We start from the raw sequence: 27678 nt of genomic DNA on the forward strand, positions 1-27678 counted from the left end.
GGATATAATTGATAAATTTGTGATAAACATAAGTTGCCAATTGGATAAGTTGTTGAGAGGATTCACTCAAATAGGCTCCCTAGAAAAGACAAACTGTAAAGAAGGCTAGAATTGACAATTTTGTGATAAACATATGTTGCCAATTGGATAAACTGTTGAGAGGATTCACTCAACATGTGCCCTAAACAGGTATGATTTGCTAAACTGAGTGTAGGATAAGTCGTCAAATTGATAAATCCGGCAAGTGCTCTAGCAAGATAGGATATAGTGCAATGTGACAAACATATACACTAGGATGCAATGCCATGTGAAGGACATAAGCACTAGAATAAAGCCTAATGAAAAACACAATGTGATGGACATAGCTACCACTAGGCTAGGATAGGATAAGATAAGCAACACTATGTAATGAACATGAGTACCACTAGGATTGACAAGATTAATTTGATTGGATGCAGGAGTACTTACCCTAGATTGATTCTAGAGAGAGATTCCCTATGACACAACAGTTACAAATAGATTTGATTGCTGAGGACCACGTTGTGGTCAAGGAAATATAATTGAGACAAATTATGGATATACCTGAGATTTGGGCAAACACAAGACTGTTAACTGCTTTGGTGAAAGTATTGTCCTGCAGGTTTTGCAGGAGGAGACATACGAGATGATCCAGGGGGTTGGTCCTTTGGGAGCTCAAATTCCTTTGAGGCCAGCTGGCTCCAAGGGAGGGTCCTCATCATAGCTCTTTTGGATCCCATTTTGTATCACTTTTTGTATGATGATGTAGACACATTTGGGTTATTTTGTAGCCATATGAGATATTTTTACATCATTGTATCATGACACATTATTATTTTTTGATATATATATATATATATATATATATATATATATATATATATATATATATATGAGATGATCCATCCTTGCGGAAGCTATATGAATGTGTTTCTATGTGATATGATGTTTCTTCATGCTTTTATGATGATTTTATGATGCTTATGATATGGATGCAAATATGTACATGATGAAATGCCATATATTTTTTCTCATTTATGTTTTATATGTATGCTTTGCATGGTACAAATGTAAAATGCAAATGGGTGTATTAGTTATGGCATTTACATGATGAAATGCATGATATGCTATTTGTCTTTTTATGTTTTATATGAGAATGCAAATGCTAATCAGTGATACATGCAATATGTGATGCTATCATGATATGTATACATATGCATAATGTACTAACATGTGTAATGCAGGTACAAAATACATGAGATGCAAATATTTTTGGTGTGTCATTATACTGAGCCATGTGATAGTGGACTACATGGACTCAAGAAAGGACAATGGAGGTCAATCAAGAAAGGGGGATGGAAGGTAGAAGATATGGAAGTGAAAGAGCTTCTTATGCTATTATCATCATTGAGATTTATTATGGCAAATACGTTATGAATATCTAGGTATAGATTCGACCTAGAAAGTCATTGTATTCATTTGCATGGAGATCAGATAGTCGCAAACAAGGAATGCCCCAATTCACACTAGACTCACAGTGTCCTCATATCCTTGGACAAGTCATAACATTACTAATATACAATCCACAAACAACAAAACAATAGGTGAACATATCCCATCCTCGCCTTTCTAGTCAAAGACATCTTGGAGATATAATCTCTAGTCAGAGACATCCTGGAAAAGCTAAAAGACATGTCACTAAAAGATAAAATCAAAAGAAAACCAAGACTTGACACCAACACACAATGAAATCTTCAATTTATTTGTGTTTCTTGCCACATATGTTAACATGTTTGATTTGGTCACAATATTGTCATCCTGATAAAGGACAGATCACACTGAAAACCATGTTGCTATGAAAGGCTGCTGAAAGATGTGATTTGTTGAAATCCCACTACTGATTGCATCTCATCTGAAACTGATTGAACCCATGAAACTGATACTTTATTGCAAAGAAGATCATAACTTTATTGCGGATTGGCGATGCAAATGACTTCTTATTATGGATTGTGTGTGAAAAGGAGGAATGAAAAAACAATTCTCCTCAAAACATGTGATGCTCAGGGTACCACTTCCATCACTAGATTTAGAATTTTGCCCCAGTTATAGATTGGACCTGATTTATTATGGAAGAAAAAGGTGAAAAGGGAGATTTATTATGAATGGCTAACCAATCTTAGGTAGATCAATAATAAGCCATGATGGGAACGGGTAAATTTATTATAGAAGAGTAAGTTGTGAGTGTGTGCAAGGTGAAAAGATGAGGTTGAATCCTGAAGGAGGGAGGAGCAATGTCTCTACACATAGCGTCGGTAACCCAATTTTCACCATGCTACTTGCCTAGGGCACCACCGAAGTGGTTTTCACCATTAGATGGATTTATTTCTCTTTACTTTTTTTCTTTTTTTTTTTTTTCAATTTTTTTGTGTCACAAGGTGCTTGTTTGCCAGGTTTTCACCAAGTAACGATTTTTCTATTTTTTTAATTTTTTTTTTATATTTTTTATATTTTATATTTTGTATTTTTTTTTGTATGTTTGATAATGGGGTATTTTGAAAAACTATGTGTAAAGCTTGCAAAGGTGCATGTTGTTGATAGGATCCTCCAAAGTTTCTCCATTTGGTGTTGAGAGCTGATATGCACATGATTCATAAACTATTGTGATGATGTAAGGAACAAGCCAATTTGGTTCGAACTTTCCCTTCTTCTCTCTGTCTTGTTGATTTTTAGGATTTTCTCTAAGAACTAAGTCACCCACCTCAAATGTGTGAAGATTTAAGTTATGATTTTAGCTTCGACGTTCCTTGACTGAATGATGTGTTGCTCCCTTGATTGTCTTCCTTGATGAAAGAACTAAGGTAGAATTACTAATGTGTGGACTATGTAGGCCCATATGTGTGTCACCTAAAGAAGTTTGGGCATCCCTGACAACAAAGTCCCTCAAGAAAGTTCCATTAAAGGTCTATTGATGTGATGTATCTCCAAAAAAGGATGGATGTGTGGAACAATTAGACGAGGAATGAAGGCTTATTATTGTGAAAATAAGTGAAAGTTGCATGGCATGATGGAGACTTAGGATCAATAAGAATACTTCTTGACTTATAATTTTAGAACTTCTTCCCCCAGTTATTTTGATATTAGGGGAGATCAACTCTTGTTCTTTTTCCTTCATAGGATTTTTATCCTTTGCTTTGATTTTTGCAGAGTCCAATAGAATTTGATTTTGATTTGGACTAAAGGACTTCTCTTTATTTTTTACTTTTGGATTTTTCTTTTCAAAGCTTGATTTGTGATCCCCAATGAGTGAGGGCTTTTGTGATTCTTATTGATCCAAGTCTAGGAGTGGAGTGAAAATGGAATGAATGGATGATATGGTAAGGCTATAGGAGTTGTCAAGAGGGTTAGAGATATATTCAATAGATTCTTTGTTAGAATCACTCTTAGGACTATTGATATCAAGAGATGCTTGCACCACTAAAAGAGATTTGCATTTAGACTTAGTAGCCACAATACTAGGTGGTTCACACCCAATTCCTTGATATTGCAAAATTGTTTGTAGGTTGTTCCTGTTGACTAAATATCTTAGGAGATAGTGGGAGTTGATCAACATGAAATATATGCTCACCACATCCCATGTCTTTAACCTTGAATTTTTCTTTGAGCTCACCTTGTTTTGATGTAGAAGGTTTTAATGATTTTGGATCCACATATGCTAATGATGGACTTGCTTCTCTATTTATTGGAATTATCATCTCTGACCTTGGTCATAAGTTATTACAATATATGAAGGGATTCAAATCACCTCTTATCGTTACTTCAACTCCATTATAAGGAAATTTGATACATTGATGGTACGTTGATGGTACTGCTCTCATATCATGAATCCACAGACGTCCCAAAAGTATGTTGTATGTGAGATCTAGATCGAGGACTTGACAAACCACATCCCTCATGACTGGCCAAATTCTTAAATGTAAGGTGACTATTCCCTTGGATGAGCATTCTTCGTCATCGTATGCTTTAATGGTGATCTTGTTCTTTGAATTCACAGTTTGTTCAGAATATCCCAATTGTTTAATAGTATTCAATGTACAAATGTTAAGACCCGCTCCTCCATCTATCAAGATTCATTTGATACGATTTTTGTGGAGAAAAGATTCGATGTAGAAAGGTGCATTGTGTGGTTGGCATATGGATACATCATTGGCTTCTGTAAATGTAAGGCAATGCAGAGTGGAAAGATATCCCACCATGGCTTGAAATTAGTCCACGTTCAGATTAGTGGGTATGGAGGTCTCTCTCAATGCTTTGTCAAGAATGGCCTTATGTGAAGGGGATATGCGTAAAATCACAAGAATAGAAATGAGGATGGGTGTCTTCCCTAATTGATATAAAATTTCATACTCATTTTTGGTAGATGATGAGGTTGTGGTCTTGGATGGAACACCTTGCAAGTTGACTTTACCTCAACAGGTTGTGACATTACATTCAAAGGTTTCATCTTTAGAGGATGAGGAAGATGGTCCAATGCCTTTTAAAACAACCTTACTCCTTTGGGTAGAACCCTCATGAGTTTTGTCCTTTATGATAATGGTGGAAACATAATTGTCCACTGAAATGTGGTTTAAAGTCGAGTCATAATCATAGGATATTTTAGCTTAGTTGGCTTGATTATCTATTTTGACTTTTCCTTTATCATGTTTAGGGAATGGCTCCATAAACATCACATGTTTTTAATTGGAGGTATGACCATCAACTTCTATGTTACCCTTGTCAATGAGATCTTGTATAACATCCTTCAATCTATGACAATTGCCAATTACGTGTCCTTTACTCTTGTGATACTCACAATACTCATCATCATTCCACCACGCAGGTTTTACTTTTGGTTCATAAGGTGGATTATTTGGTAGTGTTATGAGCTTGTTTGCAACCAATTTCTTGAATGTTCTCTCAAGTGGTTCTCCCAATGGAGTGTATTTTCTTCAAGGATTTGATGGTCTTTGAGTGTTTACTTGATTGATTGTATTGGATGAACTTGTATCGAGGAAAGTTACTTTTAGTTTTACAACATTTGCATCTACTACCCCATCATTAATTGTGTTCTTATTCTTGTTCTAAAAGCAGGGTTTGTCTTTCCCATTTGATTCCTCTGTGTTCTCTTTGAATATCTTAATGATGCCTTATTCAATAAGGACTTTCTCTGTTGCCAATCCCTTTTCAATGACCTCTTTGAAGGTAGACAAACAAGTTTTTCTTAGCTCATATCCAATATCCTTGTTGACGTTTTGAGTGAACATTTCTACCATTTGTTTTTGTGGGATATCACAAGAGCATCAACTAGCAAGACCTCTCCATTGTTGTAAAAATGAAGCAAACGATTCCCCATTTTTCTGCTTAGTATTGCACCAGGTAGTTACTGACACATTTATTTCTATGTTATATGAGAATTGTTGTATGAAAGCCTCTGCTAGATCACTCCATAATTTGATTCCAGGTGGAAGTTGGGAGAACCATTCCATAGCTTTTCCACCTAAATTTTGTGGGAACAATCTCATCAAGTATGTTTCTTCTCTTGCCACCTCAATGCAAGTTATGAAAAATTCTCTTATGTGTGCCTTAGGATCCCCTTTGCCTCTATACTTGTCAAATTTTGTTATCACAAAATGTGGAGGAAATGGAGGCATTGGAATGCTTCTATCAAATGGGTAAGGACACATATCTTTCATTGTGTAATGTTTCTTTGGTGTATTCATGTCCACCATTTTCTTTTGCAAATCCTTGATAGGTTGTTGCAAGTCATTCTTGGGTAGTGTCTTTTCTCTTTTCGCTAGTCCCATGCCTGAGCCACCTAGTGGAGGAGGAGGGATATAATGCATGTATGGATGGTATTGATCATAGATGTGTTCATATGGAGAAGGAACATAGTTAAAGCTTGCATATGGACCACTTGGTATGGTATTGTAGTGAGGAGCACTAGGTCTAGGTCAATACATATAATGACCATGAGGATAGGAGGTATCATAAGAGTGATCTTGAGTATTTTCCCCAAATATGACATGGGGTCTCCTCATGTCATGATTTACTTGATTTGGGTCCTCTTCTATATTCTGTGACACATCAAAATCATGAGGTAGTTTCATTCCACTTTGTGCCATGACTTGAAATAAGTATTGTCTATCTCTTCTCATAATTTCTTCAACCAATCTATTGAACCTCGGATCTATGATCTATTCTCTTCAATATCTACAGAAATGATATATACATTTTCATTATCATTGGTGTTCTCATTGTTATTGTCTGGTATATTATTGTGATTGTCAAATGGATTGTAAAATTCATCTCCAATGAACTCATGATAGGTACTCATGTTGAGAGATCTTAGAGCTTCTTTGACTTCTCTTCTAGACCTTTGGGAACAGGTTTCAACCATGAACTTGACCTTGAATGAGGAATGGAAGAAAATATAAAGACTATGGAATAATAAGAAAGGATAAGAGATGATAAGAATCTAGGGTTGTATTGCAATGTCCAAAATGTAGATTCAAGATATATAAGGTCTAAAGTAAGGTGTGGCTACCAAAGAGATGATAGATCTCTTGATGAGGTAAGTTGACCTTGACTAAAGAGGATCAAGTGGGACCCTAAGATGATAGATCTGATGTGGGAACCACTTAGTGATATTCTATAGAAAGTTTGTAAATATGACAAGGACAATAAAGAAGCCTTAGAAGATCTTTGAATCTCAAAACTTAAGCCCATTTTTCTCTTTTCAAGTTTTGCAAAATGATGTTCTAAAATGGAGACACGAAATTGTTTTGCATAGACGTGTTTTCTGATCAAAGACGCAGTTTTAACTGTTGTTGTGACAATGTTTTGCTTCCTAACAAAAAATGTGATTTTTCCCTACGCAGATGCAATTTCTAAACCCAAACGTGGTTTAAGCTGTCACAGATGCGGTTTTTGATAAAATGTTTGATTCTGTCCAAATGTAAAGTTGTTTAATGTGACCAAATCTTGATGTTGAATGTTTTTGTGGCAAGAAGACACATCGAACAATGAAGACACAAGTCTGAAAGTGTGTTTGTCTGATTTGAAATAAAAACATGGAAGCACAAATCCTAAGGCTGGCTAGGACAATAGTTGTTGGATCTCACTTGGTTCACCAACTATGCTTATTCAAAGTGGACACTTAGATGCTTGACCCCACTGGCTCCAGTCCACGACTGTCACTTCTCCGAGGCACCCAAGCACCAGTCCCCATGGTGAACTTTGTATCTCTACTAAGAACCGTTAGAATGTGAGATGATATCAAAGGTCCGACCTCCTGTACCAACAACTAGAAGGTTTTTGGCTTCTAAAATAAGGGGTTTTTAGTAAGGGAATCCATTCGAGTGGCCATAGTCAACAGTGTGTTATGCTCCATTAAGGAAGGCTTCCCAATCTTGTAGAGGTTATTCTCGACAAGGTTTTGTGTGTCATGCAGACATTGAGGGAGTCATAACGCCATTATAGAAACATGTAACACTTGTTTCTTGAAAATTTTATCACAAACACTTATTTATAGTGATTCAGAAGAGCTTGGCTTTATCCTGTTACCACTTGGGTCATTCCCTCTCACTTGGCCTTATGGGCTACTTGGGAGTTACGCCCTCCTACCTAAATAGAATATGATAACAACTTCTCTTACACCCAAGGTCCAATGGAAGCCGAGGGGAGATGATACTTTTGTTATCAACTCTAGGGTCGTAAACATAAAATGTGCAAAGAGCACCAAACACTTCAAACAAGTTCTTTAACCCCAAATGAAAAAGAGATGTGACCCTAATTAGACTAAAATCCAAAGACATGCACCTAGATTACCCCTACAACAAATGATTCGTAGTTTTGATAGATTACCCCCACCTACAAGCATGCTAATTAGGTAAATTTTAGAAATCCAAATCCAAATGTGAAAGGGGGCCTTCGACAATACATTTTTTGACAAATCCAAAGATCTGATTTTCCATGAATTTTTTTGCATCAAAATTAAAATCATAAAGAACAGGCCACCCATATAATTTCAAGACATTTCTAGAAATGTAAGAAAATCCAAAAAATTAGCTAATTTGCTCCCAAAATTAATTTTTTAATGAAAAATCATAAAAAAAATCAAAATTGATCCAAAAAATCTGAATTTTGGACTGAGAACTCCTGATACCATTCTTAACCTATAAAAAAAAATCTTGCAAAAATTCCAAGCCCTATGTGAGATATGATCAAATCATTGCAAAACCCTAATTTTTAAAGATAAGATTTTTCATGAATTATTTTGCATTAAAATTAAAATCACAAAAAATAAACCCCCTGTAGAATTTTGTGAAATTTCCATAAATGTAATAAAATCCTAAAAATTTGCTAATTTTCTCCCAAAAATATTTTTTTTATGAAAAATCATTAAAACTTCAAATATGCTCCAAAAAATTTGAATTTTGGACTGAGCACTTATGATATTGTCCTCAACCTGCAAAAACAATTTGATACAAAAAATCCTAGCTGCTTGCGAGATCTGATCAAATTATTACCAAACCCTAATTTCCAAAGATCTATTTTTTATGAATTATTTTGCATCAAAATTAAAATCACAAAAAACAGACCCCCTCTAGAATTATGTGACCTTTCCAGAAGTGTACTAAAATCCAAGAAATTCGCTAATTTTCTCCCAATTTTTTTTTTTAATGAAAAATCATAAAAAGTTCAAATATGCTCCAAAAAAATATTAATTTTGGATTGAACACTCCTGATATTGTCCCTTACCTGCAAAACAAATTTGATGCGAAAATTCCAAGCTGTTTTTGACATCTGATCAAATATCTCCAAAATCTTAATCTAGTGTCCAAAACCCTAGCTACACAAGGTTATTCTCCAAATTGTTTTACAAAATAATAATATAGGGTTAAAAAAATCTACAAAAAACATAGATCTAACAAAAATCCATGTCTCACCGGGCATGCCAAAATGCATACGGTGAAAAATGATGATGATAAACTATTGTAAAACCATAAAGCTTCAACCACAAACAATCTAGGTCCTACAATGAAACATTCACCAATACCAATAGAGATACCTAAGATCATGCAAATTCATAAAATAAAACAATATTACTATTCACATGTCAAGTAGGGTTTCAATATTTGTTGTCTCCTATCTTCATTGATCTTGTTTGATATATTTGATATCATCTTTTATGTGTGGACAAGAGCTCAACAAAGAATGGATTGTGGTTGATAGCTTGATCGCAAGAAGGCTTGATTGCATATGAGTGTTAATTAGACACTTTGATTAGCTAGCTGGATTGATTAGACACATTGATTAGGGTTGAAAAGGAAGAGGGAATCCTCTTATATAGAGAACACAGTAAGAAATGGAGGGATAGGATTAAAAGGTGAAGAGGATAAATGGTCGGCTAGGATTAAAGGGTAGGTAAGAGAAGAATTAAGAGATAAATGACATGTGTCATGGGTAGAAAAGGCTAATTAATTAATTAATTAAATAAATATTTATTTAATTAATAGAGGATGTGGGATCAATTAAATAAATAAAATATTTATTTAATTTAGGAAAATGATAATTTAAATAAATAAAAGTATTTATTTAAATTAGAAAAAGGCTAGAAGAAGCTAAATGAATTAATTAAATAAATAATAATTTATTTAATTAATGGAAGACTTAGGGTAAAATAATTAAATAAATAAAATATTTATTTAATTAGACAGTACAATTTTAGGTGCCTACAATATCTATTCATTGTTTCCAGTGAATTCCACAGTGTGTAAAATGGTCAACAATATAAGAGTCCCATCTATTGAGTATAGCCTCTTGATGTAACACCTTGTTTTGCTTGAGACTGTGGCCATTCTTTCCTATCAATTTAACCAAGAACTGCTCATATTGCTCAAGTGCATTAAGGAGTGGAGGATGTTCCTAAAGAACCTTAATACGACTCTGCTCCATTATCTCCATCTTTAAGTCTAAAATGTCTATGCATGATTGCAAGTTATTGATAGTCCCTCCTCCCAATAGGTCCTCCTTGTCAATCACATCCTCTCCTAATCCTTAGATTCTCTAAAGAATATTATATTATTTTGAAAACTGAAGAAGTTGTTGTTCGCATTGTTCAAAATAGTAAATAAGAGCATTCTCATTGAAATGGGCTTCTTCAACTATCCCCATTGTCTCCTGCAAGAACATTTTGACTTTACTTAACTGATCCTAAGCCCAGGTCTTGACTGTTGTCGCCACTTTTCTCATCTCATAGAATGCCTTTATATCACCTTGTGGGAGAGATGAAGTAGATGGCAAGGTATCATCAACTCTAGAATCAAGGGGCTTGGCTATTTCCATGATCAGTTGTTTATATTGCCTCAATTGCTCTTTGACTTCTGCTTTTGTCTTATACTCCTTTTCCATTCTTGTTTGAATAGTAGAAGTTGTGGCAACTAAAGTGGCAATCTCCCCCCACTTGGTATATCTACCCAGATTAACCTTCGACGGTTTGTACTTTGGGGTGGCTTGAGATGGTCCTTCGGGATCATGAACATGTGCTACTATACTGGCAATTACATCTCCTGAGTCTATCCTTGAGAGATGGTGAATTATTTATTCTCTCTTATCGGAGACTCGGTAATTGCATCCTATAAAGTGATATTTGGGAGGGCGACCTTTTCCTTTTTCCTAAAGGTAAAATTCAACCATTGAGGCGTAGTGTCATCTTGCTCCTCTCCCTGCATCGTTACTTCTGGAGTGATCATGTGGGCATCTATATGATGTTCTTGTTCTTCCTCCTGTTTCTCTTCATCTTGTTGTTCTTGTTGATGTGGAGGAGTTGGCAGATTTTGTTGGAGTTGAGCTACCTGTTGAGCAAGATTAGCCTAAAGCATCTGATTAGGAGGGGGTTGTTGTTGTTTTTCTAGCTCCTCCAATTTTTCAAAAACTTCTTTGTCAAACATTGTTTTTGTTTCATCTATCTGCTTTTGTTGATCACCTCCCAACTACTGATGTAATATTTCTTGATCATGGGGAGTAAGGACCATTATCTCATCTTGTTCATCATCCTCATCATGTTCATGCTCCTCATCATGTTTTTCTTCTTCCTTAACCTGCACTTGTACTACCATAGGTTGCACCTATATAACTGGTTCCTATGTGACCTCAGGTTGCTTCTCTGGCTAAGATGTAGCAGGCTTCTCCTGTTTCTTTCCATCTTTCCTTTTCTTAGCCACCACTGTAATGGGCTCATCATCCTCGTCTGAATCTATCTCAATATTGTGGGTGGTGACCTATTCTTGGGTTGGCACTAGAGCGGGTGTTGATTTCTGTGTTGAAGGAGTAGGTTCCTCTTGAGTTTTTGGTTCCATAAAACCCTATCCTGGAACAATTCCAATGGTAAGAATGATGGGAGTAATTGAGGCTCATGGTATAGCTTGCAATCCTGTAGTGATCCCATGTTCTACAACAGTCTTTAACAACTAAGATTCCTTCATTTTTGCATCTAGTTGCCTTTGAAGTTCTTCATAAGTAATGGCTTGAGCAGCCACCTCGGGTCAATAGGAGTATTCTTCTTTGAGTCTGACCTTGTCCTCCTAGTATATTATTTATGCACTTTTGTCTGAGGATTATCAATAGCTTTACCCTTCTTCTTTTCTCTGGCAACACTTGGTCAGATCCTGAAGTTTAACCATTGCATTGTTCTTTCCATAAATTTTCCAATAACAAGTATTAATGTCCACTTCTTCCTGAGTTGACCATCTAATAGGAGTGAGGGCTCTTTTATCGATTCCAGTTTTTTTGAATACTGGATCAACCAATTCACCATCATCCCTCAACTCCTTTAGGGTATTTATTTCAATCCCAAAATCTCTTATTTGTGGAACTATCAACCTATAATATCCTTTCTCCCTAGCCTCAAAATTGTCATGTAGGTTAGCCCAAAAATCTTCTAACATCATCTTATTCCTTAGATTTGAAATAGGCATGATTTTATTCAACTTACCATACTAATCATACCTAGCTCGTGCATAATCAAATTCCTTCAAATAAAGATCTTTAAGTTCTCCCTCTGTTGCCTTAGCCGCCTGTATTTTAGGACATGTATAATATTCTAGGGAGACATGAAAAGTAACCCCTATCTTGTGCTTCAATATTAATAATTACTATAAGCCAACCATCTACCTAACATACTCCAGTATGATTATCCATCTGCCTAACACACTCCAGTATGATTATCCTATTACTACAAAACCTTGGCAAAAGGAGTGGATTACTTGTAAACACGCTGACCTAAAGGTATGTAGATCATTGGTTTTGTAAGAACCAACATCCCCATTCTTTAACCATTTGCATTACCTCTGGGGTCAATCTATACCCTACATCACCTGTTAACTTTATTATGACAACATATATGAAGGCATCATTTAATCTTTTGAAATGGAGCTTTGCCTGAGAGATAGGAAATTGGGTGTAGTATTCCCAAACCCTCTTCTGTTTGGGCTCTTCTCTAAGTCTTCCTTTAGTTTTCAGCCCTACAAACCTGCCAACATGAGCTACCACCCATATGACGTAAGAAGTCATGAAAAAATTATTCATTTGAAGGACCGTGGCCAGCTGATCATGAATATTATCTGAGATAATTTGTGTCCAATCAAAATATTCTTTGCCAATCAAAATTGTAGTCATGTAATAAAACATCCACGAATGAAAATGTCTACAATTCAGATTTCTGAAGGCTCTGCTTAACATGATGATGAGGTCTCTCTAAGGCTCCATGAAGTCCACCCTTAGAATATATGTATCCCTCAAACCTGTCTTCCTTGGATCCTCTAGCCATGCTTCATTGATATGTCTTTTGTAGTTAGAGGCATTTTTAATGAACATGGAGGTGGTATGTTCTTCAGTTGTTACAAGAACTTCTTCCCTCATTGGTATCCCAAAAATCATTCCAATCATATCTGGTGAGAGGTCCACAATTACATTCCCCTTGGAGCCAACACACTTCCTTGTATCTGGTTGGTAATGTTGGGCAAATGTCATTATTAGTTTTAGTGATTGCACAGCCTGAGGGAATATAGTTGCCTCCACCAACCCTGATCTCCTAGTTATCCTATAAGGTTCTTCAAGGGCTTGAGGTTCAAGTAATGTTTTAATATCCTCAATTTCAATATGCCCGATCTCAGTATCGGTCACCCACTGAACTTCTTCTTCTACTTTTGAGGCCAGATTCTACCCTTGATATTGGTATTTCATTGTGATGGGCTTCTTATCAAGTTTCACTTCCTCCTTAGTCTTCTTCTTGCTAGGGGATGGGTCCATTAATTTGCTTTATCCTGCAGAAAAAGATCAATGATCAGCTAATATATCATATTATTAGATCATAATATTCTCCGAAACTCTGTGGTTCCAGGGTTCCAAGGAATAAAAACTCTTTAAAATGGCCAATTCTGGGATTTCAAGGTTCTAGGATCCCGAGTTTTGAAATGAAAAATAGGAAGCAACTTCAGGATTCCGGGTTTTCAGGATCCCAAGATAAGTAAAGACCTAAAACCACTAACTTTGGAACTCCAGGGTTCCGGAGTTCCGAGTTTGGCAAAAGGACCTCAAAAGGTTGATTTTGGAACTCCAGGGTTCCAAGGTTCACAACTTATAAAGTGCAAGGTTTGGGATTTTGGGGTTCCAAAATCCTGAGATGGGTAAAACTAACAATGGGCACTTTAGAACCTCAGGGTTTCAGGGTTCTAAGACGGGCAAAACTAGACACTTCGAGATTCCGGAGTTCCGAAAACCCGAGGTGCCAAAACTAGGGCTCCACGAGGAAGAAAAAGAAATGACCAATTTATTGAAAGTGTGGAAATTAATCTAACCTAGCTAAAACAAAATGAAACAAAATGGGAAGGAAAAAAAAACAACCTGACGAGGCGGGCGAACCGAAAAATAAGAAAACACGAGGAAGTAAATCACCTAGAGGCAGAGCTTGATTTCTGCAGGGAAGGAATGCACAAATGAATGAAAATCATCAATTTTGTCCTATTTATACCCCCCCTTCAAACAACTGTACAACCTCACTAAACATAACCTCGAGATTTTGAGGTTCCGGGATCCCAAGACAAAACATAGAGAAGCTCAAAACTCCGGGGTTCCGAGGCTCTAAACACAAACACACGAAGGAACCTTGGGACTCTAAGGTTCTGGAGTTACAGGGTGAGACTCAAAGTAGGTTCGGGATTTTGAGATTCTAAAATTTTGAAACGACACAAAATAAACAGAACAAAACATGATGAACTCGCGATTCTGGGATTCCAAAATTCGAGGGCTTCAATAAAAAGGAGACAAGACTTCAGAACTTTGGGGTTCCAAGGTCTTGAACCAAATAACAAAACAAGACTTCAGAACTCCATGGTTTCGGGATCTCAAGGTCTTGGCAGAAAAACAAAGGCATAGAGAACACTTCGGAACTTTGGGGTTCCAAGATTCCAAAGCAAAAACCAAAAACAAACAAAAAGACACTTTGGATTTCTGAGGTTATGGGGTTCCAAGGTCTCCAAAGTAAAAAAAAACACAGGGCAAAGAAAGAGAGAGAAAACAAAAGATAGAAAAAGGGGGACCCTCATTTTCAAACCAAAGAAAATGATGGGGTAGATATGCAAGGCATAACACATTCCATTCTCAATATTTTGGAGGAATTCTTTTATTGAGAATATGAAGTAACTAAGAACTAACAAGCTGAAATAGAGTTGGACTTTGTTTCCGCATTATTGCATTTACATCTTATTCCTATATTTGTTCTTCTAGAAGACATGGAAAATTAATGAAAAGGTAATTGCCTTATAACTGATCAGAGGAGTCTCTAGATGGTGACAACAACTAGCTAGCCACGTAAAACAAATTTGTCTCCTTCTTGCTTTTTGGTCCATGACCCCTTCAAAGTTTTGCCACATCCTAGTAGCAACATTTAGTCCATCTCAACAATTTAGACTTCTTATCCCTTCAGTTGCATCCACTGAGTTTAACATACAAAGATCCTAACAAATTCATAATTAATTAAATACAACATTTAACACTTTTTATAGATAAAACATATTCATATTGCATTCATATATTGTACATGACAACGTTATGAAAGATTAGGGACATATCAAGGTCTTCCAACATTATAACTTTAGGAAAGGTTATAAACACAAAGTTCATGTCTCAAAATGTAAGATAAGGTCCCAAAACAACTCAAAATACCTAAAATAAAAGACCATAAAATAGGCTCATCACTTATGTTGGAACATTCTCTTTAAGAAGGCATGTTTCTTGGTTAATCCTTTGAAGTATGTGCAACTTCATTATGGGTTCTTGATCATTCTGATATGGTATCAAAGATATGGCCTTGTAAACATCTTCCCATATTAGAGAATTGAGCTATTTAGATAGACATTTATTGTAGGTTTTCAAGGTTTGAAGTGATCTAGCTATCAACTTTGGGAGGTAGTTGATCGTTCGGTATATTTTGGATCCAATCCAACCTTGCCATCTTGTCCAAAAGGCTTGAAAACCTTAAGAATTCCTATCAAATTGTCAATTCTTTACAACCTCATTTTGAAGGCCACAAAGGTTTTTTTCACTCCTGGGTACAATCCATATGGATAGGGGCAAAAAAAATCTCCTCCCTCATGGCAATTTTTTCTAACCTGTTCGATTATATCAGATCAATTTGCAAAAATTATTTACTCAATCCAACTCAGTTTTTGCAAAAAAATGGGTCTTTTTAAGGCTATTTTCACAACATATATCTAACAGTACTAGTACAATTTATTTTTGGTGTTTAAAATGTATCCAAATTTTTTATTTCACCTTAAAATCCTTACAAGTTGAAATCTCTAGGTGGTTCAAAATTCAATTTATCATCAATGTTTCTTTTGGGAATTGTACTCCATCTAGGAGTCTACAAGTTTACTAGTTACAACTATTTGAAAAACTCTTGTCTTATCCGGGCATCAACCAAGCCTTATTCAAGTGCTCTTGTCATACTCCATCATTCTTCACATGTCTTATTATGGTTGAGTCAATTCTTCATTTGCATTGAAGGTGGTTCTTTTGACTTGTGGGGACATGGCCCTTTATTCATTGTGCTTGCAAATCTGTTAGAAAGCATTTATGTCACATTTGGGTCCAAGTCGATACCTTTTCTATTTGTGTGATATCAAATTTAGGTGGTCATTTATTTTATGTTTGATGGCCTTTTTATCACTTTCTCAGAAGGGTCAATTTTAATCTGTGTCAATCTTGTATTTTTGGCTATCTTTTCTCCCAGTCGTATCATTCACTTCACATCAGTCGACATCCTTTGCATAATGGAGTTAGTGCTATTTTTTATTGATTGAGGCTTTCATTTCATCAAGATTGGACGCAGCTAAACTGGCTCCAAAACTACATGTTAAAACTCATGTTATTGATTTTTTTAAAAATTCAAAAAATCAAATCCGCAGCTGATTCAGTTGATCACGATCAACAATGGATGTGGCTAAACTAGCTCCAAAACCGCATGTTAAAACTCGTGTTATTTATTTTTTTAAAAAAATTGAAAAATCAAATCCGTGGCTAATTCTGTTGATCACGATCAACGATATGTAATTTTCATAAAAATCAATAACACGAAGGTTGTTGCTCCGTATTATGCAATTTTTGAGCCAGTTTAACCGCAACCCTTCAAGATTAGACAATCTCCTTATAGATATTATTGTTCCCCTCCTATTTGCATTGTATTTGACATCAGGTCCTCTTCCTAAAGCCCACATTGTTGAAGTGTGATTCCATTTCATTTGATGATGAGAATTCACAATTGGTGGAACCTATATCTTTCTTGGTCTATAGCATCATGTTTGGTTGATCGAGTGCAACAAATTAGTAGTTGTATTTCATCAAATATGAGTGGCTCTCTTCATTGGTGGTTGTGTTGTGCGCAAATTCATCTATGAGGGGTTGTTTTTATTTTTTGGTTGTCCTGTTTTATTTGCTCAAGAAATTTTGCCAGCCAAAAAGATATCGAGGGTTGTGCTTTATTTGATTAGATTGCATTTATATATTAGTAGTTGTTATATATGTATGGTGGTCATCCTTAAAACTTATATGTGGGAGCTGATTTATCTTGGTGTGCATAATTTTGGGTATTGTGTTCATTGTATCTATGATGTTCCATGTGTTTTGGAGAACCTATGTATTAAGAGGCGGTGTGGCTTTTCGGATGCGGCTAAACTGGGTCCAAAAAGTGGTTATAAACTTCGTGTTATTGATTTTTCCAAAAAATCATAGCCACAACATGTCTTGTTGATCACGATCAAAGATATTGATTTTTCAAAAAAATCAATAACACGAAGTTTATAACCACTTTTGGAGCTAGTTTAGCCACGACCGGTGGCTTTTCCTTTCAGCATCATTTGTCAAATTGCCACCAACACCCTATTCAAGCCTCTTTTCCACCTTCACCCTCATGGATCCATGCATTGCCTCAGCCCTATCTGGGCCTTTTGTTCCCATCACACTGATGGTATGATGAAAGAATAAGGATCCGGTCAACTACCGAGGGGGGGGGGGGGGTGAATCAGTAGATAGAAAAACTAATAATAACTTCACCAATCTCAAAATCAACCTCTCAAAGTTAACTTAGAACTATAAATGCAATATCACTGTCAAGATAAACTATCAAGTTAAATTGGTTGACTGTTACAACAGATTAACAGTAAACAACTTGAAACTTACAGACATCCAAATACTCTTACTGACATAAGTAAAACTTCATTTCATATTGTTGTCGGTTATCATGACTTATCAAAGTGGATTAAGTAGTTAAGCAAATAAACAATAGATAACATAACCACAAAAACATTCACCACTGGACACAATATTTTTGATGTGGAAACCCAAACAGGAAAAACCATAGTGAGATGAGACTCAAAAGATAACTTTTTGAACTATTCTGAAGTTCACCCTTTAAGGAGCCAAGCCTGTTAAATCTTTACAAAAAGTCATGTTAAGAACAAATCCTATTAGGGACCACCCGATTAAGGGATTGACTATAATGCCTTGTTAGAAGCAATACCCTGTGAGGAGTAACCTCGATAGAGGATTTGAAATCCAAGCTAATGGACCACCTGGTTAGACGATTTAAATAAAACCAAGCTTATTAGAGCTTACCTGGTTAGGGGATTTCAATCTGTTGTAGTTGTTAGAAAACAACAGGGATTTGTTGATTTGTTTGAATAGCACTACATTTGCTTGTTCAGATCCTTTTCATGCTCCTATCTGCCTTTACTCAAACTGCATATACATCATTCGGTTCAACAACCACACACTCAACTGGAACTTTGCCAACTCTAAAACAAAACAACTCATCGACCTTATAAACACATCAATAGGTCGGTAACACAACAAAACCCTAATTCTCTCATAGAGATTATAAACAAGTCAGTTCAAGTATGACCGTTGGATTACATAACAATCTCTACATATCATTCAAGAAAGCCTCGACCGCTCCTTGATCACTGCTTCATCGAACTTAGTAACTCATCACGCGCTTTGAATTACAAGAAATATTCTTTCTCATTCCCAAGATAAAAATCGTTACCTCAACACGCCAAACACACTTTAAAACTCTCTTCATACAATATGCATACGTGTCATAATCATTACCACTCATCATCAGATCATAAACCAATATAACCAATTCACCAAACTTAATTGGTTAGGGTTTATCAAATCAACAGGTAGGGTTTACTGGTTCAACTCTCCAATACTTAGTAATACCGGTTCACTCCACAAATTTACCTACCGGTTACAGTTCCCTTTCACTAGCTCTTCCTACAGGTTACAAAACAACATTACAACAATATCATTACTGGTTAATTGACATCAATGACAACATAACATTTCATTAGTGCAATCTTCATGCAAATGCCAACACACACCCTATCTAGGCTAGTTTCAACTTTCTTTTAGAGAAGTGGCCATACTAATGACCAAGGTCTATCTAGCCCCCTTGATTTTTCATTTTGCTCCATATAGGCAATTTTTTTCCATGGATTGTAGCTTAAGCATACAATGTCAGAATTTTGTGATCCATATATCATTGGAAAGATAGTTTCACCAAATTTGTAATGCTGTAGGTCAATCTGCCTGGTTTTTTTATTTATTAGCATTTATTGCAGCTTGAAGTCAACCATTCTATTCGGACTCCCAAATCCATAGCTTTTTTGCCACGATCTCATTTTTTTCTCATTATTGTGGTGTTGGAAAGGTATTGGGAGCTCTATTATTTAATACATGCACGTTTTCCAAATTTAGCCCTAGGTACTATCTATTAAGTTAATCACTTTTTGGAGCATTTTCTTGATAACTTCGATATCTTAATATTCAAAGAGGTACAATTTGTGGATGGGCTTCCTTTTTAGTTGTAAATCATATTTGGAGGAATCTATATTCTTGTGATGGTTCTATCTTTGAGATTTTGAAGAATTGTCATAGTTTGTACAATGGGTCCCACATTCATCCTTCTTTGATCATCCTGAAGAGGGGGAACTATAAACAATATATTGATTGCATCTTTTCTCATCTTAGAAGAATTCATTTGTTGCCACATTTTCATAATAATGTTTCCCTACTTGGCACACCTAGTAAGAAAATTGCTTGGAAATGTAGAAGGGATCGTGTATTTGGAGTTATTGTTATGCTTGTAAATGATGACATTTTGGAGTCCCTTGTTGATTTTGAGTGTCCTAATGCTCTTTGGAATAAACTTCATATTTATATGGAGATCTTGATATTCAACCATTCCTAGATGATCTTATTTGAGACTGCAATGTGCCTCTTCATTCTTTAGAGAAGACACCCCAGGATGTGATACTTTGGAGTCTTTCAAGATTTTAGTTGAGGTTGCTTCAGAGGTTCACAATTCTTCTTCAAATATAGTTGATTCGCCTTCACTTCCATTGACTTCTTATCTAGAGTCTTTGATTGAGACTTCCATCATTCTCAACCATGAGGACCATCATTGTCTTTTATATTTAGTTGGAGGAAACATTTCAGAATTCTCATCTTTGTAGTTTGTTCTACATCAGTTTCTACATCATTACAATTTGTCACTTTGTTCATTGATTGGACATATACCTGATTGGATTATGGCATCATCATCTCACTTGGACAAGGAGACACATGAGCAATTTTCAAATACATCATCATCATTCTTCATGCTTCCATCCTTTTATGCATATCCTTCATGGGAAGAATGCCCACATCTATACATGGTTTTGTTTCTTCCTATAGTGAGACAAGTTGTTTTGTAAGAATTAGATCTTGTTTTTTCTTTAGACACTCACCATTCTTGCAAGTGATTATTCATTCTAGGGGGGCTATATAGTTTCTCTTTTACCTTTTTATGGGGGGGGCGACATTCTTCCACTAGAGCATTAAATATTGTTTCCTACATATGGAAACTTCCTATACTATAACCTTTTGAAACCAATTTATGTATGCAAACATTAGTACTAGCCAACAGGATAACCTTTGAAATCTAGTCCTAGATCATATACATAACTATATAATTGCAATAAAAAACAAACAACAACCAAGAATGCGACATAAGACTGATATATGTGACAACACAATGCATCAACAACCATCATCTCCAAGTTTCCATACATCCCTATCATAACTAAATATCTATTGCATACTTACACAAACTGATTGTGACAAACCAGGCAAGGTACCATGTTCTGCATCTAGGATATAAATAATCTTACCATCATATTAGAGCTTACTTAACATAACTATTGAACAACATATTAGTTCACTTTTTCATACATAAATATCCACGACTATAAATGTTAGGAAAGCCAACACCACCATCAGATAGAGCATCAACATCTTAACATAAACAACATTTGCACTAATATTTTTAAACCATCTAGTTTGCATGACAGATCATCAATTGAGCATTAGATAAATAATTAATAGTAGAAGAATTTGACAAACACATCAACTGATCACCAAGAAAATCATCAACTAAAATACATCAAATCATCTGCTAAAACACATCAACTAAATGTCAGGCAAATCATCAACTGAAATACACCAACAAACTGAACATCATTAGATCATCAACCGAAACTTCAGACCATCAACTAAAACACTAACTAAACATCAAACAACTCATCAACTCAAATACACTAACTGAACATCAAAAATCATCAATTGGATCTAAAACAGGTCAATCACTAGAAAAATAGACCATATTCAACATATGTGAAACTAATCAACTACATCAACTAATTCTGATAAACATCAGACAAGTTTGACATCAATTACAACAAAACAGAGCATTATTCAAGTTTCCAACAATGTCCCCCTTTGTCATCTTTGTCATTGATGGCAACACTTTTACCATCAAACTCTAATGAAATCTCTCCCCCTTTGACATCAAGGACAAAGGGTACAAAATTGCAAACAACTACTTTCTCATCTTACTTCCTAAAAATGGTGATAACTACTCAACTTCCCAAAAAAAAGAAACCACCAAATTGCATTCATACCACTACCCCCCCCACAAGAGAAGTCACTACATCAATCAAGAGACAAAATATTAACTATAAATATCTCTTGGATAGATGGACATCAATGAACAACTATGTTGTGAACCTCCACAAACATCTGAAAATATCCACAAAATATCTTCCCACACTTTTCCATGTTAAGGACATCTCAACACCCAAAACACGAGACGGGGACACACTAGATCCACATTCAAATCTCCCCCTCAGACATTGCACCACTAATTGGTTTCCTAAATAAGAATCAACACCAATAGAGCATACGGATCCAACTTAAGCATTTCCTCCAATGCTCTCATCTCCTTTCTTCACCCAAGCTATCTCCATCTTTTGTCTTTCTTTATTCAAGTCAATCTTCTTAACTGGACTAGTCTTCTCATTCTTTCCTCTATAAAACCTAGTAATGTGCCCTAATTTGTTGCAATTATAGCATGTTGCACCTTGTTGTTGTCCATTTCCATTCATTTTGCCACCATCAGTTTTTCTGAACCTTCCATTAGACCTACACTCAACAACTTTGTGCCCAAAATTGTTGCAAGCATAACAATATCCATTGAAATACTAAACATATCTACTATGATTTGTACTTCCATATCCATTCTATACCATACTACTTCTGCATTCAGTATCTCCATGTTCAAATTTGTTGCATGCATAACATCTTCCATTAAAAGATTGCTTTTTGATATGATCTCTAGATTCACTAGCCTTATGTGCAAATTTATTACAATTGTAATATTACCCATTAAAGAATTTTGATATAATTTGACTTCTACATTCACTAATTATATATCCAAACCTATTGTAAGAAAAATGGTCCCATTAAAAGTTGAATACCTAGTTTGAGTAGTGGGAGAACTTTTGACATTCTCCTTGTTTTGGACGGGAGTGAAGGCTCGTTGCTCTTTACTAGAGTCAGTCAATTGAACCTTAACCTTTTACTTATTTTCATTCAACTAGATTTCTATTTGGGTGGACATTGGTTCCAATGTCCTACTTTCTTCTACCTGATTCAACTCTTCGTCTATTATGCTTATCCAACTATTATCTTTCTAAGTAACCTTTTCTTCAGTTTCAAGTTTACATATATTTTTAATCTGATAATGTTCTTCACATACTTCCACTAGCAAGAAATTGCCATAATTATTATCCTCCACACATTAGACATTTCCCTCAGCTCTTATTCCTTTTGCAACAAGTTTTGTGAACCTTCCTTTTCTAATTTCACATCTAGCATCTTTAAATGTAATCACATACCCTTTATTGCACATATGACTAACATGCAGTAAATTATGTCTCAAAGATTTAACATAATAGACATGATATGTCTTATGCTTATGATCAATTGTAATGCTTCCTTTTTCACAAATAGGAGTTTCCTCCTGGAAATTTTACTAATCCAACATCATACTTCTATAGGTGAATGAACTTCTCGCTATCAAATGTCATATGGTTTGAGCAGCCAGAGTAAATAATTTAAACCTTTGGTTTAATTTTAGCATGCAAAGTAGTTCTTTCTTTTACTAGGTTTCCACCATCTGGTCTTTCAGATCTTCCTTTGTCCTTCTCCTTTATAAACAAAAACAAAAACTCTTCATTTGCATCATCACCATCTTCATCCTCAAATGAATATGCTTCCATTGAGAAAAATCCCCTTTTGCTTTTATCTTTGTCATCTATCTTATTGTCTCTATCATTTATTTTGTATCTATCTTATTTCTCACCATCACCTAATCTCTTGTAGTCTTCCTTATACATACATCTAGAATCATAATGACTAATTCTTCAATGATTAAATCATTTCAAGGGTAACATTCCTTTGTACCTTTTGGTTCCTCTCTTCAGTCTTCTCACAATTTTTTCTCTGATGTCATCCATGTCTTCACTTGCTTCTGGTTCAACTTCAGGCTTCCTTGACACATTGAATGCAATCTCTTTCCTTTCCCTTTTTATATCATCCATATTGGAAATCTCATAGGTAGGTAGTGAACCAAAGAGTTGATCCATTGTGTACTTATCCAAATCACGTCTTTCTTCAATAACACATTTCTTGGGTTTGTAGGGTTTGGTAGAGTTAGCAACACTTTTCTCACAACATCACTTTCTTCCATTTTTCCACAAGAACCCTTAATATCATTTACTATTTCATTCACTCTGTGTATATAGTCTTCAATATTCTCATCATCAAACATTCTTAGGCTCTCAAAATTGTGCTTCAGGTTCATTATCTTGTCTCTATTTGTCTTTGGATCTCCTTCATATGCATATCTTAGTTTCTCCTAGACATCTTTGGCAATTTTCAATCATGTAACCTTAGCAAATACTGTATCACTTATACAACTGAAAATTGCAGCTCTAGCCTTTGCATTGTTCTCATGATTCTTAACCTCATCTAGACTTTGAGGACCATTCTCCAATATGGTATATCGAGTCTTGACAATTTCCCAAATTCCATTTGGTAAAGTTTCCAAATAGAATTACATCATCTCCTTCCAATAAGAGTAGTTTGTGCGATCATACTTTGGATCTTTGTAGTTGGGCTCTTGCGTCATTTTGGATCTACCTCAAGTAGTTAAACTTCACTAAGAGGAAACTTGCTAAGATACCAATTGTTGAAAACACTACAAGACTGAGAAAGGGGGCTAAATAAATCCATATCAATTCCTTTCAAATCTATATAACAATTAAAATTATATTGTAATTGTAAAGCATAAAAGTACACATGAACACCATATTTATGTGGAAAAGCCTATAAGGAAAAAACAAAAGTGAGAATCACACTCACAATATAAAAAAATTGACTACAAGGTTTTGGGCTCACTACCAAGGATAAATATGCACTTGATGGACTTTCAATGCTAGAGAACACAACCTTAGGGCAATATACAAAGAGACTTGCATAACTGAGATGCACTATCTCATGGCAAGATACAAAAGTCCACCAACAAACTCATTGTGTATCAGTAGACGAGAAATGGCTAAAACTGAAATGAGTAAATATCATTTCATTGTGAAATTGACCTTGAACCTTGGTGTTAAGCGAACAATATCATGGCAAGCACATCTAATCACAAATAGTGTCTTTGATCATAGTCACTCTGAAGATATTACTATCAAGGCACTTCTCAACCGACTTTTGCACATCACCAATACAAGATCTACTTGAATATTATTCTCATCCACTTCATAATTATTCATGCTCATTCCATACCTCAACAAATGCAACCATACATTATTATATACAAAGTTCTTCATCAAAACTCTCAATTAGGTCGACCAAAATAATATAAGCAATATTAGATAAATTACTATATCTGGACTTGAAACAATCACTTTGATCCTCTCCAAGAGATAAAGGGGACCCAAACACATCATAGTACTTCATTCAAGTAGGTTCCGACGAACCACACATGCTACCACAATCTCCAAGGTTGACACCAAATAAAACGTGTAGAAAGATAATGAAGCACATCAAACGCTTAGCCCAAAAACATCTTCCAATGAAAATTGCCAAGTGTGGATCACCACACACCATGGTGAGATCCATATCAGCAACCTAACTCATCCTCCAAATCTTATCTAGACCAAAAGAGCATAATTCAAACAAGATAGATCAACCAGAACAAAAATCTTAAAACAACAAAGCATGTTGAAACATACCAACATAACTAACTTGTGGAACAAAACCAACTCTTGAAAGTTGAAAGAGAATGTTGCACAAACCAAATGAACATGTCCTTCAAAGCACAACCCTTGAATCCACATATTTTGAAACCACTAGGTAATTTTTTAGACCAGTTTGACAAACAACCTTACTTTCAGAAAACAACAACTAACTTCATTATCTGAGAAATCGGAGGACCCACACACCTGATAATACATCATTCACATAACATAAACATTATATCTAAATTTGCACATCATGATCTTCATAATGTAAAATGATGCAAAACATTCTTCTATTGGAGCATTAAATACTATTTCCTGCATATTGAAACTTCCTGTACTATAACCTTTCAAAACCAACTTATGTATGCAAAACATTAGTACTAGACAACATGATAAAATCTGAACATCTAGTCCTTGATCATATACATTACTGAATACTTGTAATCAGAAACAAATAGAAACTAGGAATGACATATAAGACTAATATTCATAACAACATAATGCATCAACAACCATTATCTCCAAGTTTTTATACATCTCTAATAGAGATGTATAGAAACTTAATCGAATATTTGTTGCACACTTATACAAACTTACTGTGACAAACTAGACAAGGTACCATTTTTTGCACATAGGATATAAATACTCTTACCAGCATATTAGAGCTTACTCATCATAACTATCAAACAATATATCAATTCTCTTTTCCATGCAGAAATATCCACAATTGTAGATGTCAGGAAAGCCAACACCACCATTACACAAAGTATCAACATCTGAACATAAACAACAAAATCTACACTAATATTTTTGAACCATATAGTATTCATTATAGATCATCAACTAAGCACTATAAAAATGATCAACAACTAAAGAACTGGATAAACACATCAACTGATCATGAGGAAAATCATCAAATAAAATACATCAAACCATCAACTAAAACATATCAGCTGAACATTAGACAAATCATCAACTGAAATACACCAACCAACTGAACATCATTAGACCATCAACTGAAACTTTAGACCATCAACTAAAACACATCAATTGAACATCAACTAAAACACATCAATTGAACATCAAATAAATCACCAACTGGATCTAATAGGTCAATCACTAGACAAATAGAACATGTTTGTCATCTATGAAATTGATCAACTACATCAACTGATTATAATAAACACCAAACAAGTTTGACATCAATGACAACACAACAAAGTATTATTCAGGTTTCCAACGACTACCTCCTTAGAGTAATATGTATCAGTCACACACTCTACTTTACTAATGAAAATGATACCTTTTACTCATCCAACTTACTAGACTAACAAATAGGGAGAAAACTAACCATTAGTGGACCTTTGACTATCACAATTAGTTGTCCAATCTCCATCCACAAAGCCCCATATGTCTAATGAATTATCCCTATCAACTGTCTCATTATGAGATAAATAATTATAAGTACCACACAAATATATAAATACTATCTCATTTCTAATGCTCCTTAGAAAGGTTCTGCATAGTCCTATAATACTCCCATTGCTTTGGAAATACCTAATCTAGTGCAAACCATTACATACATCAAGCTTCCAAGAGCACTAGCATAATACATGTAAACATAACCTCAAAATTATTATTTGATTTGGGAAATGTATCTAAATGAATCTTATTGGCAATAGGAAGTATATTAATAAAGGGTTTATAATCATGTGTACTAAACCACTACAAAATAGTATCAATGTGCTTGTTTGACTTGACAATTTTTTATGTGTACCCAGTTCCTACCGATTTCCATACCAAGAACATATTTCATAACTCTCAATTTCTTCATATTAAATGTATTGGAAATTGAAGTTTTGAGCTCCCTAATTAGCACATGTTTTTGTTACTAATAAAAAACATCTCATCCACATGCAAGACAATGATTAAAATTTTATCATCAATAATTCTAACATAAACACAACGATCCTATTCACTCCTAACAAGATGCAAACTTGATGTAAAAGAATTAAACTTCTAGTACCACATCCTAGGCAACTATTTTAGACCATTTAATGATTTTTTCAATATACAAGATACATTTTAGTTCACCTTGACACCAAAATCATCAAGTTGTCACATATAAATCCCTTCTTCAAAATCATAATGTAAGAAATTAATTTTAACATCCATTTTCTCAATCTCAAAATCACAAGCTATAACAATGGATAGTGGTAATCTAACAAAAGTTAACCTAACAAAAAGGGAATTTCTTTTACCAAAATTGAGTCCCTCCTTTTGGGAGTAGCCCTCAACCACCAGTCTATCCTTGTATCCCTCAACCACTAGTCTATCCTTGTATTATTATAACTATCCACCCACTCAAATTTTC

The sequence above is a fragment of the Cryptomeria japonica genome, chromosome 1, assembly GCF_030272615.1.
Source record: "Cryptomeria japonica chromosome 1, Sugi_1.0, whole genome shotgun sequence".
NCBI classification, from domain to species: Eukaryota; Viridiplantae; Streptophyta; class Pinopsida; order Cupressales; family Cupressaceae; genus Cryptomeria; species Cryptomeria japonica.